Here is a 13,620-nt window from a genome sequence, read left to right as displayed (position 1 = left end):
ATTGATTCTGAAAATCCCTAAACATGTCCCTGAGCTACTTCTGAACATCTGAACGATAAAGATGGAGAGAAATGGAGCTTGGGGGAGTAAATGGGGGAAAGGAGTAGTAGTAAGGCACCTGTGTATTACTGTTGTTTTCTCTAAAGTGGTTTTAAGGGCTTTAGCAAAAATATCCTTTTAAAATCTAAATTACAGACAGATGGAAGAACAATGAATGTATTCACAGAGACTTGCTTCAGATGTATGGACCACTATTGCTTTTATATTCAGTGGATGCAATTCCACTGGCTGATAAATCCACGGGTTTAGGAAAAAACCATCTTGACAGGTAACCATTTTATAGTGCATTTTAAAATTAAAACCATGTTGTAGTTGTACTTTTCTCATCTATTTATTCTATGTTCTTGACTCTTTTATCCAGATGTAGTCCCTAGCCACTATAGTCCCTAGGTTAATACTTTATTTTGTGTTTAACATACATCATATATTTTTAGTTTATTATGAAGTCAAGTCATATTCAATAAAACTCAGCTGTCATGTTATAAGCCTGAAGTTTTTCTTGACTTGGCTTTGTAACCTGCATTTCATTCCACTAGCACCAAGAGGCCAGTACAGGCTCCTCTGAAAGCCACTTATCGAGCAATTATTAAAAATCATATAACTGAAGTAACTTAATCACCACACTTATTAATTATATTACTGCAAATTGCATACATAACAGAGTCATATACATGTTCACTAGGAACACTAATATCATTTGTCAAAAAAAGAGTAGAAAAATACTGAAATCAGAAAATCAATGCAGGGAGATATTTAATCTGTGTTTAAACACAATGTAAATCAATAAATTAATAAATGCTTTGTTTGCAATGAACACTGGAGTGTTTCAGGAAATTCAGTTCAGAGTATATTTTGTATATTTTGCAATTTTTATTTTAAGCATCGCTGGTTCCTATTGGGGCAATTATTAAAAAACGTTCCTTATGTTTGCAATTATCTTGTCTGGTTTTATCTAGGAAAAATCCAGGAACACTATTAAACTCCTATTCAAATGTACTAAGATTTAACAGTGCCATGTGCCACTGATAAGCACAGATGTGTGTGTTTTTGTGATGTTAAATATCAGTCTACTATTGTCTTTCGATTGTGTGCAAAGATAAATTGCAGGATGTGTGAAATAAGTTATATCCATCTGTGTAAAATCAGCCAGGTGGATTTGGTTACATGTGTGCACTGAATTAAATGTGTAGATATCCATTTTTAGGTTTCTGTTAAAATATATCAATTGATTGAATTGCACCAAAAAAACTCATTGAATTACAGGTTACAAAAGCCAAGTCATGAAAAATGTAATACCCTAGTTATAAGCCATTGGTATAGTTTACTTTTTCATCTGAACCCAATAGGATCATGGTAATATCAGCAGCACTTTTACTTTAAATGCTAAAGGATGAATTAATATTTATCTAACTCAAAATTAATTGTCACCCTCCCTGGACACATTCAGACTGAATGTTGTCCATGAACTAAAATTAAAATGATTAGAATTATCATCTGGATCTTGGGCCGGATTAAATCAAAACTTTCACCCACCCACTAATAGCAAACTACAAACCTGTACATCATAGCGGTTACATTTATGATTAGAAGAAAGTGGCATCTAAATAAAAATGATGCTGCAACTGAGTACAGTTCTGTAGTTTTCTATTAGCAGGTGGGTCAAAGTTCTGACTTAATCCCAGCCATTGACTGGTTTCCTTCTTTAATATTTTTCATTGGTTATTAATCAAGACTGGAATAAACTTGATAAGGAAATAATGTCACATGAGAACTGTCTGTGTGCTGTGTGTGTGTACATCTTGTTATACTAAGGGCAGGATTAAATCAAAAATGTTCGCTAAGTGCGAACACGAAAAGTTGCAGAAGAGTCGCAGGAGGGAATCTCGTAGCTCAGCTCCTCACTGAATTAAATCTAAAATATCAGGACCTGCGAGCGGGGAGGAGCCGTGTTCTGAGGGCGTGGCTTCCGGGATGGGCGGGCAGCGCAAGAGGCACCGTGAGCCAATCACAGTGTCTGAAATTGAAATTGAAGAGAAACCGGAGGCGGAAGAGCACGGTGGTCCTGAGCAGTGTTGCCAACTTAGCGACTTTGTCGCTAGTTTTAGCGACTTTTCAGACCTCTTATGCGACTTTTATTCAAAAAAGCGTCTAGCGACAAATCTAGCGACTTTTTGCTGGTCTTGCTGTCCTGCCCAGACTCGGAGGCGCAGCTCTCTCTGCGTCTATTCTGTTCAGTGTGACTGACAGAGAGAGAGGTGAGCCGGCAAGAAGGCGGAGCAGCACAATCAGTTGACCGCACGGCAGCTGACATAGACTTGAATGAGCTGCACATGTGCAAACAGCGTTGTCAAGGACCAATCACGAATCTGTATTGTTTGCTCCCCTTTTGTTTTAAATTTAAAGAGCTGATTTGCACTTAATCACAAAAGATATTTAGACAGTTGTTCATTCCCGTTTCTGAACTCTCTGAATTCAAACACTTCCTTAGACAACTTTGTACATTGTACTTCATTCAAATACATAACAAACTTTACATTTTATTACATTTATATACGCACACAATACAATCACAAATATTAATATTAAAATATTTTGTAAATATGCTCATAGTTTTTTGGGAAATATGCACATAGTGGTTTGTTATGGCTGAACGCTGTGTGAGAGAAAAGATAAAGAGTTTCTGTCGCTTCTAACTTTCTCTCTGAGTGATTGATAGATATAGGGAATTAATAGGGTATTACAGTATGTACGTTAAGCACAGAAGCAAACACATGTAAAGGGTGGACACTATGCAAAATGCAAATGAGACGCGATGACGTCACGAATTGGCTAATTAGCATATGATGTCATCCAGCGACATTTAGCGACTTTTCGAGCAGGCTTTAGCTACTTTCCATTGAAACTAGTTGGCAACACTGGTCCTGCGAGAAGCAGTGATGGGTCAATAAAACACATAAATACAGCAATCTGGAGTTCTGTGCTGTAAATCCACAGCATTAATCTCCCCGCTGACACAAAACTACAAGCCTATAGATCATAGCGGTTACAAATATGAGTAGAAGAAAAAAATATAAAATAAAAATTGAAGCCGCCATTGATGAAAGCTGTGAAGTTATTATTACTATTATTATTATTATTATTATTATTATTATTATTATTATTGGCAGACACCCTTACCTAGGCGTTATCTATTAGCAGGTGGCTCAATGGTTGGGTGAAAAACAAATAAATGTAAATATTTTATTCAGCGTCCACTTCCCAGCTAAGAAACAACGTTGCCACAATGTTGAATTACGTTGCTACAACGTTGTGGCAACATTGTGTGTTAGCTGGGTTATGTGTAGTGGTGCAGATTAACAACAAACTGTGATGCACCAGCTACAAAACTCATAGTGGTTACATTTTCATTGGAAGAAACTAGCAACTAAAAATAAGCCGCAACTGTTCATTGGAAATCAGCTGTTTCCGCTGCTATGTTGGAGTTTCTTTGTTAATGCTAGTCTCTTGTTGTGACACCCGAATTCATTAAAAACATCAACAGACATCAGTGTGAGTCCTTATGTACGGGCGCACTGCTCATAAAGACTTTATTTTATCATAGTGGAGCGCAAATATGTTTTAAGTAGTTTCAGCTCACTGAACATAGCACATTACAAATGACATAACCCTCCGAATTAATAAGTACAGTGTTAAGCTGCCCATTTCAACATATCTGCCTGATTGACCTGGCGAGTGTAACACAGTATCGGAGCTCTGAGTGCTTTCGCTGTGGGTTCTAGTTCCAAGCGGGGAGCCGTGGCACCGTGCCTCCCCCCTAAATACGCAACTGCTGGATATGGTGTGGTGATATAAATTACAATTTGTATTATCTTCACATGAAAATGAACAGTGATGTGTACATCAGTACAAAGTACATCATTTTAATATCACTCGATGTCATCTACTGTAAAAAGCAATAAGTACAAACTTTATGCTCGATGTCTCAAGGTGCAGTACTGACAGTAGACCCTGCAGTACAGCGCACATGTGCACACGCCATATCTCTCCAAAGAATGTGTGCACTGTGGCCACACTGACAAAATATGTAATGAAGAAACCAGTGTTCAATGTTTATACATACATGTAAAATATATGATTGTGTTACACAGATATATTTACCATTGTCTAAATTGCATTTCCATACATAAATACTCTTTACCCCATATGGAAAGGAAATGAATTGCAATAAATTATAAAAATATGTGGACATATACAATGTAAATATTTAGTTCAAAATACATTTTCCTAAATTATATCTAAAATGCATTTAAGAGTATATTTACATTAATATATTTCACCAAATGTATTTGTAATGTTTACAAAATATATTTCACAAAATATATTATTTCCAATTTCAATAAAACATATATAACATTGCATTGTAGTGAAATGCCTGAGTCTCAAACTCAGTTATTGGAGGTATGTATTGTCTACTAGCCATTATCTAATTTGACAGAACAAAGTTCGGGCCCAAGTTGGTAGTAGCTGGTAAGGCTAGGCTCAGCTGGGCTTTAGGTGGGCTCAGCTGGACATGGGCTTTAGACAGGGGTTGCCAATATCTGCAACTCTACAGACCTGTATCTGTCTTAACTCAGTTCAATCAACTGGAATCTTCACTGCGGCTCAATTTGAAATAAAGAAATACATATTAAACTAAATTAGTGAATAATGCTTTTAAAAATGAAGGGTGCCAAAACTTCAGTCTCAACTGTATATATACCAGTATATATTTTTAAATACTTTTTACATTAATAAAAAAATATGTATTCCTAATACCTAATACCTCTAGCGATCTATCCATTTATCTATCTATTAATCTACACTCACCTAAAGGATTATTAGGAACACCATACTAATACTGTGTTTGACCCCCTTTCGCCTTCAGAACTGCCTTAATTCTACGTGGCATTGATTCAACAAGGTGCTGAAAGCATTCTTTAGAAATGTTGGCCCATATTGATAGGATAGCATCTTGCAGTTGATGGAGATTTGTGGGATGCACATCCAGGGCACGAAGCTCCCGTTCCACCACATCCCAAAGATGCTCTATTGGGTTGAGATCTGGTGACTGTGGGGGACAGTTTAGTACAGTGAACTCATTGTCATGTTCAAGAAACCAATTTGAAATGATTCGACCTTTGTGACATGGTGCATTATCCTGCTAGAAGTAGCCATCAGAGGATGGGTACATGGTGGTCATAAAGGGATGGACATGGTCAGAAACAATGCTCAGGTAGGCCGTGGCATTTAAACGATGCCCAATTGGCACTAAGGGGCCTAAAGTGTGCCAAGAAAACATCCCCCACACCATTACACCACCACCACCAGCCTGCACAGTGGTAACAAGTCATGATGGATCCATGTTCTCATTCCGTTTATGCCAAATTCTGACTCTACCATCTGAATGTCTCAACAGAAATCGAGACTCATCAGACCAGGCAACATTTTTCCAGGCTTCAACTGTCCAATTTTGGTGAGCTTGTGCAAATTGTAGCCTCTTTTTCCTATTTGTAGTGGAGATGAGTGGTACCCGGTGGGGTCTTCTGCTGTTGTAGCCCATCCGCCTCAAGGTTGTACGTGCTGTGGCTTCACAAATGCTTTGCTGCATATCTCGGTTGTAACGAGTGGTTATTTCAGTCAAAGTTGCTCTTCTATCAGCTTGAATCAGTCGGCCCATTCTCCTCTGACCTCTAGCATCAACAAGGCATTTTCGCCCACAGGACTGCCGCATACTGGATGTTTTTCCCTTTTCACACCATTCTTTGTAAACCCTAGAAATGGTTGTGCGTGAAAATCCCAGTAACCGAGCAGATTGTGAAATACTCCGACCGGCCCGTCTGGCACCAACAACCATGCCATGCTCAAAATTGCTTAAATCACCTTTCTTTCCCATTCAGACATTCAGTTTGGAGTTCAGGAGATTATCTTGACCAGGACCACACCCCTAAATGCATTGAAGCAACTGCCATGTGATTGGTTGGTTAGATAATTGCATTAATGAGAAATTGAACAGGTGTTCCTAATAATCCTTTAGGTGAGTGTATAATGAGTTTGAGCCATATAGGCTCCGAGCTGACGTGTTTGCTCTGTTGTCAATCAAGTTTGAAACCCTTGATACTCGGAGCTGATGGGAGGAGAGAGAGAGACACGAGAAAGGGAGGCATAGAGAAGGTTTGAATGAGTTGAGTGGGGAAGATGGAGATTTGGATAAATGTTGTAAACAACGGAATGTTTTCCTTTTTGCTTTGTGTTGGTTATGTAAAATGTTTTCCTGAGCGTTAAGAACTAAATGAAGAGATTTCAGACAGACAATGATGAAAGACTTGTTGCTGACGTGTGTTTTTTGGGATTGAGTTGCAGGCGCCAGTATTTGTTTTGTTGAGTTTAAACCAATGGCGATCAGGACAAGAGTTTCCACTGAAACTTCAAACAGGTATGAGAAATGAAATCCAGTGTTTTCTATATGTGTGTAACTCCCCAACAAACATTTTAACATTATCTGAATGTTACAAGAACGTTACTTGTAACTTACAGAAACGTTACCAAGTAACATTACGAGAACGTTGGAATATGGAAAGTTCTCTATTAGTTCTTAGAACATTACTTCTTAACGTTAGTGAATAACCTTCTGTGAACATTGAATTTATTCAAATAACAGAAGGAACTACAATGCATTTTATCACACTTCATTTATTGTGTATTTTAACTTTTTTTATTTGAAATCTGTACAAGCTTTTAAAATGTAAATAGTTAAACAATCTCTTCATCTCGGGCCAATTCTTCTTGTGCCCTTTTCTGGGGCTTCATCCTTTGCCTAAAATGAAAAACTTAAGAGTTTAATGGTAATTCTCAATATACATGTACACATTTTTTTCTAGCAAAAATATTTTGTTATTCAATTATTTGTATTAAAATCTTACAATTTATTTGATGGGAATGCGTAACACGTCTAAACAATTTTGACTGAATGTACACTTATGTTGTTTAAATCCATTACATTAAATAAAGGGTATGAACATTTCTGGAGTCAAGTGTTGAACATTATACTCCTGTCTCACATTATTAGATATTTCCCAATATAAACAAACTATTTAAAAAAAATGCAGGTTCCTGATCAAGCATAATAATCAAGACTACCTTATATAGTCTTATATAGCCAAAACGAGCATGATGGGTCAAAAGGGTTCCTCTCATTTGTAAACTTTCTAATGTTCTTATGTTCTTATATAGTGACAAAGTTTTAAAATGCATTTTAATCTTAACATTAGCACATTCATGTTCGACATATTCAGAATTTATGTGCATCAACAAAAAGCTGAATCAATTATGGTATATATGTTGTGTATGTATGCGTGTACAGTGGGGGAAAAAGTATTTGATCCCCTGCTGATTTTGTATGTTTGCCCACTGACAAAGAAATGATCAGTCTATAATTTTAATGGTAGGTGTATTTTAACAGTGAGAGACAGAATAACAACAAAAAAATCCAGAAAAATGCATTGCAAAAAAGTTATACATTGATTTGCATGTTAATGAGTGAAATAAGTATTTGACCCCTTCGACTTAGTACTTGGTGGCAAAACCCTTGTTGGCAATCACAGAGGTCAGACATTTCTTGTAGTTGACCACCAGGTTTGCACACATCTCAGGAGGGATTTTGTCCCACTCCTCTTTGCAGATCCTCTCCAAGTCATTAAGGTTTCGAGGCTGATGTTTGGCAACTCGAACCTTCAGCTCCCTCCACAGAGTTTCTATGGGATTAAGGTCCGGAGACTGGCTAGGCCACTCCAGGACCTTAATGTGCTTCTTCTTGAGCCACTCCTTTGTTGCCTTGGCTGTGTGTTTTGGGTCATTGTCATGCTGGAATACCCATCCACGACCCATTTTCAATGGCCTGGCTGAGGGAAGGAGGTTCTCACCCAAGATTTGACGGTACATGGCCCCGTCCCTTGTCCCTTTGATGCAGTGCAGTTGTCCTGTCCCCTTAGCAGAAAAACACCCCCAAAGCATAATGTTTCCACCTCCATGTTTGACGGTGGGGATAGTGTTCTTGGGGTCATTCCTCCTCCTCCAAACACGGCGAGTTGAGTTGATGCCAAAGAGCTTGATTTTGGTCTCATCTGACCACAACACTTTCACCTAGTTCTCCTCTGAATCATTCAGATGTTGGCAAACTTCAGACGCGCCTGTACATGTGCTTTCTTGAACAGGGGGGCCTTGTGGGTGCTGCAGGATTTCAGTCCTTCACGGCATAGTGTGTTACCAATTGTTTTCTTGGTGACTATGGTCCCAGCTGCCTTGAGATCATTAACAAGATCCTCCCATGTAGATCTGGGCTGATTCCTCACCGTTCTCATGATCATTGAAACTCCACGAGGTGAGATCTTGCATGGAGCCCCAGACCGAGGGAGACTGACAGTTATTTTGTGTTTCTTCCATTTGCGAAAAATCGCACCAACTGTTGTCACCTTCTCACCAAGCTGCTTGGCGATGGTCTTGTAGCCCATTCCAGCCTTGTGTAGGTCTACAATCTTGTCCCTGACATCCTTGGACAGCTCTTTGGTGTTGGCCATGTTGGAGAGTTTGGAATCTGATTGTTTGATTGCTTTCTGTGGACAGGTGTCTTTTATACAGGTAATGAGCTGAGATTAGGAGTGCTCCCTTTAAGAGAGTGCTCCTAATCTCAGCTCGTTACCTGTATAAAAGACACCTGGGAGCCAGAAATCTTGCTGATTGATAGGGGATCAAATACTTATTTCCCTCATTAACATTCAAATCAATTTATAACTTTTTTGAAATGCGTTTTTCTGGATTTGTTTGTTGTTATTCTGTCTCTCACTGTTAAAATACACCTACCATTAAAATTATAGACTGATCATTTCTTTGTCAGTGGGCAAACGTACAAAATCAGCAGGGGATAAAATACTTTTTTCCCTCACTGTATGTAAGTGTGGGTGGAACTGTGCTGCATGATTAGCGCAGCTTCATTAGCGCTTCTTCAGAGCTCCACGGACCTGGTGTTGATGCCAGCCTCGACTGTCTGTAAAGTGTCGAGTAGTTTGCATGTTCTTACTGTGTCTTTTCTCTAGATGCTCCACTTTCTTCCCATCCAAACCATGCTGGTTAGGTTGATTAAGCTGCTGTAAAATAGCCTGTGTGTGGGTCACTGTGTGTGTGAAATGGACTGGTGTTATATCTAAGGTGTACCCACATTGTGCCCATTATCAGCCAGAATCTGGTGCACTGAGGTACAAGATGAAGTGGATATGGATGATGGATTGATGATTATGTATGTGTAGTTATGATATCATAGATGATGTACCATCTGTTATACATTACTCAGTTATTGTCTCAAAGAAAACAGGTGAGGTCTGATTACCTGATATTGTTTCTCCCAATGTGGTGCCAGTTTTAGAGTCTCTCCTATTTTAAACTCCACTTCTGATGACACCTTGCTGTTGCGTTTGACGGCTTCTTAAAATAAATAATAAGTTTGATGATGCATTTAATGTGAATTGTGTCATGTTGGTATATGTAGTGTCTTGTCACTAAAAATTACAAATAAAATGTTCATGACATACACTAATATTGTCATGTTCCTGATAATCAGACTTCGCAACCACTTTACAGGATTGCTTGTTCATTGGCTTAACTGTAATTTTCTTATGAAGCAACAAAAAGCCACTGATAAAATCAAATTGAATTACTACTTGCTTTACACCACCCACCCAGAGAGAGGTTTTACCATCACATCAACAATCCTTGGTTACTTTTAAATAAGTACATTACAAAATAAATGCTTACTTATTATCACTTTGTTGTTGTAGAGATCTTCAGACCTCAGCTTTCCATTTTTCCCCTCCATGCTGTAGTGGGACATGAGCTTGTTGGTAAATATCTTACACATTACTTTGCGCACTGTGTCTCCCAGGTCAGACCCTCCAGTGGAACTCAGGTACAGTACCTAAAGAATGGTCAGTGTTAAAAATGTAATTAGAAACTATTTAAATACAGCAACAGAACATTCCACATATATTTGCAGATTGAAAGTGACTTCAACTGTGTACAATATTACACCATTAGGTGTTTAAGACAAAATCAATCATTATGTCCACCTAACAGAAGTTTAGTGAAACATTCATATCAGTTTTTCCGGAAGTCAACACCTTCATTTAAATGGCTGCACATGTCTTTCATCTTGTGTATGGTCTGCCAGGGTCGAGGACACACATCGTCAGTGTCCTTCTGCACTGCTCCCAAGGGCAGAAATCAACTTGCATAATAGTGCCAAGCCTTCCTGCTGGTTCTCAAGAATGGTGTCAAGCCTCACAAGGACACTCCTCTGAAAATCTATTAAAACAGACATGTATTGCACTTTGGTGTTGTCAATTCAAACATGTAATGCAGTAATGTTCTGCAGAAATGTACCAAAACAACTGGAACACATATTTACATATATATACACACACACATATATATATACATACACACACACATATATATGCATATATATATATATATATATATATATATATATATATATATATATATATATATATATATATATATATAAGGACCATTTAATATAATGCAAGATTGAGCAACAATCATATGGATTAATAGAATAATAGAGGGTTGCCAAACTTTTCAAGTTAGAGAATTTTGAAATTAGGGTAGCAAGATTAATTTACTATTATGAGTCTGAGGTCTTCTGGTAGAATTTTCTGCAGATGAGGAGGGCTTTGCTGCTATATATATTTAAACAGACAAAATTAGTCAACTAACATCAAATAAACATGAATTGTTGTGAAAATCAGAATGATATTGTTTGTATATATACATACATTTTTAAGTGTATTTTAAACCTTACAGAAACAGATTAACGCAGGTATATACAACCAGAGGAATGCAATAAAAACACCAAAATACACAATAAAATGCGATATAAGGTGAGATGCCACGTCGATTACTATGTTTTGGTTCAGAATGACTGAAATGAAACGTGTCTTCGAAGGCATTGCTGGAAATTGAACTACGATACCCACAGTTCATTGCGCGACGTAACGTCCCAGAAAATTATGAGCAATAGAGAGGATCCTAGAGTTTTTATTTTGCAATGTCATTTTAATTATTTTTCTAATTTCGGTCTTAAGAAATTACAAACTTTTTAATATATTTTGCCTTGAGTATATAACCGAATACTTGTATATAGTCATTAAACAAAGTGATAGGAATACAATGAAAAGCAGATAGTCTGCGAGGTTCACAGGATTATTTTAAAGTGAGAGTAATTTTCACATATTAACTGAAACTGTTCTGTTTACTGATAACTTTTTATGAGTGAATGTTTTATGTACAATATGGCTAATCTTGATATAGCTATTTTATTATTCATTTATTTATACTACACCTCGTAACGTATGTTTACTAAATTAATAGAAAATGATAAATAGCTATAGCATATAGCTATGCGATATGACGATATATATTGTATGACGATAGAAAAACGTCTATCGTTTCATATTATGCTATATCGTTTATATAGTGGTGTCGCAAATTGCAATCTTTACGGCAGTATTTTTCGTCATTAGGACGCTTTGCGTTCTTCCCGGTTCTTACACACGTGCTGGATGCAGGTAGAAATGTGCATCAGAAACACAGACAGACATGGAGGAGAGTGAACTGACACAATAACCAACATAACCAAGAGATACTTTAATGCGCAAGCGCCGGGCTAAACTCGATCTGCAAGCACCCCCACCCCCGCTAATATAGATTGATATAATTTTAATAAATTTGAAAGCAATGCAAACACATGCAGAAAGTATCATTTTCTTTTTATTAAGATGGTGATGTGGTTCAACAGTTGTATTATTATTATTATTATTATTATTATTATTACTATTTTGTATTAACAACGTGATGTATTTGTAAGTAGAATCGAAACGCGACAGTCAGAAAGAAATGTCCCTGTTTAGCAGATGTTAAATGCGCCACTATAAACCCGGCTGTGGTAAATCTACCTGAATCTGTACCCTTTTACAGCGCATGTGTTGCGTGATTACTATTACTTGTGTTATTGTTGTTATGTGACAGTAAATCATAATGTGTATATGTATATGTGCTCTGAGGAAGATAAGTCTAAACGCGTAAGCATTATGATGTTCACTTATTCTCTAATAAATAATTTTTGACACATCGGTGAATATGGACTGTTTTTAGACTGGAGCTGCTGTGCTTCCTTGACCGGATAATTGTTCTATATAAAATCCCTGGGATAAGGCACCCTGCATTTAAGATTTATTAAAACTATTGTAACGCCAGCTATTTTTAAACTTATATATATATATATATATATATACACACACACACACACACACACACACATATATATATATATATATATATATATATATATATATATATATATATATATATATATATGTGTGTGTGTGTGTGTGTGTATAAGTATATATATATATATATATATATATATATATATATATATATATATATATATATATCCCATAACAACATAACACACGTAATAGTAATCACACAACACTTGCCCTGTAATATGTAATGTAATATGGCATTATGTAACACATCCATATTTCAGTAACACAGGACAAATGCAGGATATTTGTGATGGTCTAATATTTCAAACACCCATTGTTTTCCAAAAATCCCAGAGCCCTGCAAATCATACTTAACTGTGACGACATTGACATAGTTAACCCCATTGGAGCACATACCAGAAAACACAAGCTTACAATGTTTTACTGGACTTTAGGAAATATCCCCTCAATTTTTCGATCATGGCTAACAACAATTCAGTTATTTGGTGTTGCAAAAACAAGGGACCTAAAACAATGTGGCATTGAACAATTTTTACAGGACTTCATTTGCACTGTGAATAAATTAAGCAATGGTGGCATAAACATTGATGTAAATGGGACTGTGCATAATATTGAAGGCTCACTTCTTTTAACACCATGTGATACTCTAGCAGCACAGTGGTTAGGAGGATTTAAAGAAGGAGTGGCTTTTGCGCTTAAAGCTTGCCGTACATGTCATGCAACACAAGAAGACATGACGAGTAAAGCAAAAGCTAGTGACTTTTTGCCTTGAGATTAAGAAGAACATAAAGAAAGATGTGAGACTCTAGGAAGTCTAAGTAAGCAGAGCTACATGTATTGGAGCAAGTTGTGGGGAATCAATAAAAAGAGTTGTTTGGCAGATGATTTACATTTCCCTCTCTGCCAAGGTCTTGTACATGATCCAATGCATGTTCTCCTTGAGGGATTACTACCATATGAGCTCCAGCTTATGCTGTATGAGTTTATATATGTTGATGATTTACTTTAAATTCACTAAATTCTCACATTGCATATTTTGAGTATTCGTATATTGACATCAACAGTAAACCTGAGCCATTGGAGAAGAGTCATATCTTTAGAGAAAGACAACTGCATCAGACAGCTGCCTCTACAATGACCCTTTGCCTGACACTGCCATTAA

At 37.0% G+C, this 13,620-nt stretch overlaps 1 long non-coding RNA gene across 1 annotated transcript; it reads right to left on the bottom strand.

The window, feature by feature from the left end:
- Positions 1-6,771: 6,771 nt before the first annotated feature.
- Positions 6,772-10,098, bottom strand: LOC136718377 (uncharacterized). The gene is made up of 3 exons (XR_010805283.1): positions 9,904-10,098; positions 9,479-9,573; positions 6,772-6,913 (listed from the first exon to the last, which is right to left on the bottom strand). It is a non-coding gene; the product is annotated as an uncharacterized LOC136718377 (long non-coding RNA).
- Between the last annotated feature and the right edge of the window lie 3,522 nt (positions 10,099-13,620).

Source organism: Amia ocellicauda, chromosome 22 (assembly GCF_036373705.1).
Source record: "Amia ocellicauda isolate fAmiCal2 chromosome 22, fAmiCal2.hap1, whole genome shotgun sequence".
NCBI lineage: Eukaryota > Metazoa > Chordata > Actinopteri > Amiiformes > Amiidae > Amia > Amia ocellicauda.
The sequence above is the reverse complement of the archived record's forward strand: the minus strand, read 5'-3'. Positions and strand labels throughout refer to the sequence as shown.